Genomic DNA, 4,481 nt, shown 5'->3' with positions numbered 1-4,481 from the left:
AGTTTTGTGAACATTTTAAATTAAAGAATATATATTAATAAATCAAACTCTAATGAATTAAATAAAATATTATTTATTAATTCAAATAATTCTAACATGGTAGCAGAGCAAGGTTTCTTTGCAGAAAAGGTGGTATGGTAAAAGCGTAAAACTGAGCTTGAGTAAATATAACCCACGTGTAAAAAAAAGGATACTTAAAGGAATGTTATTAGATTATGAAAGCTGTGGTACAGGAGCAAGAAGAAAAATTATACGATCGGTTAAGAAAACTGTTTGTGAAAAATTTAACGGAAATCCTTATAATTAAAGGTTTAATTGAAAATTGCGTGGACTCAGAAGTAAATGAGAAAATGGCTTCATATGTAAAAGTAGACGATGTAGTAGTCCCAATATTCGACGGACTAGAATATGTTAGTTGGAAGAGAAGAATAATCAAATTGTTGGAATTCAAAGAGTGTAAAGAACAAGCAACACGAGAAAGGTCTCCGTCTGAAGCAGAGGATGCTTGGAACAAGAAAGATATTAAAGCGACGAATTATATATATAGTTCCATATCAAACCGACAATTGGAATACGTGGGTAATCTAGACTCAGCTTATAAAATTATGAAAAAATTTGATGAAATGTATTCAAAGGAGTCCACCGCGTTGCAGATAGTATGCCGCAGCAAATTAGAAAATGTTAAGTTGAAAAATTATGAATATGCAACCCTATTCTTCGATGATTTTGAAAAGGCTTCGAATGCTTTGGTAGTGGCCGGTGGCAAGCTAGATGAACAAGAAAAACTCCGTTACATGCTAAAAGCTTTACCACAAGAATACAGTTACATAGGTGATTTGATCGACGTACTGAAAGAAGAAGAGAGAACATGTGAATACTTAAAATCGAAGATCGCTATGAAAAGTCTAGAAACAGTTAATCAGAAATTGGAAAAGCAAGAACGAAATAATTCTAATGTATTTGCCGCCGAAATGAGAGGTAAATGTTATAAGTGCGGAGCAGTTGGACACTCACAAAAAGACTGTAGACAGATAAAAGCGCAGTATACACAAAGACGAGGACATCAAAATATAACACATCGAGGCAACTACAACAGGGATTTTCAACGAGGAAGATTTAATAATAATCGAAGTTATCCACGCGCCAACAACAGAAGTTCATATCATCACAGTTATGGTTTCAGAGACAGCAACCAAAATAAGCAGTCCTCGTCATCACAAAGCAATGGTAGTGAAGCGGCTTTCACGGCTGAGATAAGTAATGTTGTATTAGATATAAATTGTAATAATAATATATTGAGAGGTTATAATGAATTAACGTGGATCTTAGATAGCGGTTGTACAGACCACATAGTAAATCGTGACTCGTATTATGATGAATTTATTACTTTAAATGACCCGGTTAAAGTGAGGCTAGGTGACGGTAAAACTCTCAATGCTACGAAAATTGGAAAAATAATAGCTACATTTAAAATATTTGGATATGATTCTAAAATAACTTTAAATAATGTATATTTTGTGGAAAATATGAAGAAAAACATAATTAGTTTTGCACGAGTGACACAATCTCATAAAATAGTTTATAAATATGACAGTACAAAGATTTTTGATAAAAATGGAAAATTAATTGCATTAGCTGAAAAAGAAAATAATTTGTATTACATGAAAAGTGTTATTACTGAAGCAAGAAATAAGGAAATTATAGTAAATATAGCAAAAAATGAGCAAGTGTCTGAAAAAGAAAAGTGGCACAGGATTTTGGGTCACGTAAACTTCCAATATTTAAATAAATTATGTAAAAATCAATTATTACTGGGTTTTCCAAAAGAGTTAGGAGGCGAATATATAAAGTGTGCTATTTGTATAGAAAGTAAGATTACAAATTCACCGTTCAAAAATAATAGAACAAAAGCGTCGCGCGTACTAGAAATTATTCATTCTGATTTAAATGGGCCACATCAAACTACAGGATATTGTGGCGAAAGATACTTTCTCACATTCATTGACGAGTATAGCAAATGTGCAAAAGTCTATTGTATAAAATCTAAGTCAGAGACGTACAAATGCTTTGTTGAGTATGTTAATTTAATTGAAAACCCAACAGAAAAGAGAGTAAAAATCTTGCAATGCGATAACGGTAAAGAATATCTAAATCGCGATGTTTTTGAATTTGCTAAAAATAAAGGTATTAAAGTAAATCCATGTCCTCCATATGTGCACCAGCTAAATGGAATTGCTGAACGGTATAACAGATCAATTATGGATACCGCAAGGTGCTTGTTAAAAGAAGCAAATATAAGTAAAACATTTTGGCCTGAAATAATTAAAGCCTCGGCTTATTTAAAAAATAGAACCGTAGCAAACACACTTGAAGACAAAACCCCATTTGAAATAATGTTCAACAAGAAGCCTAGCGTAGAACATTTAAAAATTTACGGGAGTAAAGTCTTTGTGAGAACACCCGATCAAATTAGAAGAAGTAAATGGGATGATAAATCAAAATTAGGAACTTTAGTCGGATATAATGAAAACGGGTATAGAGTTTTGTTCAAAAATAAAGTTATAAATGCTCGACATGTTGACGTGATAGAAAAAGGTATAAAATTGATTTGTGTTGATGAAGAGAAAAATTAAATTAATGAAGCGGAAAATGAACATTTTGAAAGTGCGATAATAATTTAGAAGATTTAGTAAATGACGGGTTAGTTGTTCAGGATAATAAGGATTTTGAAGATAAAGACGAAAACAGGGAATGCAAAAAATTAGAAATAAGGCGATCAGATAGAAAGAAAAGTCCTATTCTAAGATATGGTTATGAAGAAAATGCGACAAATTTTATATATATAAACTATTGCGATACTAATGTCCCTGATAGTTTTGAAGATGCGATTAGAAGTAATGAATCGGGTAAGTGGAAAACGGCAATGGATTCAGAATATAAAAGTCTAATCAAAAATGAAACATGGCAGTTAGTTGATAGGCCAAAAGACAAAGATATTATTGATGTGAAATGGGTGCATAAAAAGAAAGATGGAAATACTTATAAGGCTAGATTGGTTGCAAGAGGATTTCAACAAAAGGAGCATATAGATAATGTTTATTCTCCTGTTGTAAAAATGCAGACCTTGAAATTATTACTTTCATATTGTTGCCAAAATGAATTAGAAATTCAACAGATGGACGTTGAAACAGCTTTCCTCAATAGTGAAGTAATTTCTGAAATATATTTAAATCAGCCCAAAGGATACGAACAAGGCAAAAACAAAGTTTGTAAATTAAAAAAATCTCTATATGGATTAAAGAAAGTCCAAGGTCCTGGTATAACTGTTTTAATGAATTCGTATTAAAATTAGGTTTCGAGAGGAGTAATTATGATTATTGTGTTTATGTAAAAAGAGTTGGAGATGAAATGACGTTTATACTTCTATTTGTAGACGATTTATTGATCTGTGGTAAAAATCAAATGGAAATTCAAGGTGTTAAAGAAAAATTAATAAATCGCTTTAAAATGAAAGATTTAGGCCAGGCCAAAACTTATATAGGCATAGAAATAAATAGCGACATAAAGAGAAATACTTTAACGTTGTGTCAGGAAAGGTATATAGAATCTCTTGTTGAAAAGTATGAGTTGAAAAGTGCTAAATTATATGATACTCCAATGGAGACAAATTTAAAATTAGAGCCAGCATCAGAAGTTGACAAGAGTATTAAATTCAGAAATTTGATTGGCGAACTATTATATATCAGCACTGGTTCTAGACCAGATATTACATACAACGTAAATTATTTGAGTCGTTTTCAAAATTGCTACAGTGAAAATCATTATAAATATGCTATGAGAATTGTTAAGTATTTATATCGAACCAAACATTTAAAGTTAACATATAAAAAGAACAATGGTATGAATATCTTAGACTGTATGGTCGATTCAGATTGGGCAGGTGATAGTATAGACAGGAAATCGACTACTGGATATGTAATAAGAATGTATAATAATTTAGTTTTTCGGAGGACCCATAAGCAAAATACGGTAACGAAGTCATCAACCTTTGCAGAATATATAGCCTTATCAGAAGCAGTAACTGATGTAATTTTTATAAAAAATATGCTAAACGAAACATTTAATATTAAAATAAATAAGCCAATAAAATTATATGAAGATAATTCAGGAGCATTAATAATTGCTAAATACGGGAATTATACTAAAAACTCGAAGCATATAGAAGTACAGTATCACTACGTAGATGAAAATTACGAGAAAGGGATTATAGATGTGGATAAAATAAATTCAGAGGATAATATTGCAGATATACTTACGAAAAGCCTATGTAAAAACAAGTTCATAAATATTAGAAAATCAATGAGACTAATCTAGAAGAGAAAATGTCTTAGCTAATATACAGAATTAAAAACCGGAAATAAGAATAATTCTAAGACTAATAAATATTATGTGAAAATGAATAATGTGAAAGTAACAAATTG

This window comes from Rhagoletis pomonella, unplaced genomic scaffold (genome assembly GCF_013731165.1).
Source record: "Rhagoletis pomonella isolate Grant_MI unplaced genomic scaffold, Rhpom_1.0 Rhpom_scaffold_00005, whole genome shotgun sequence".
NCBI lineage: Eukaryota > Metazoa > Arthropoda > Insecta > Diptera > Tephritidae > Rhagoletis > Rhagoletis pomonella.
This window is presented reverse-complemented; position numbering follows the sequence as displayed.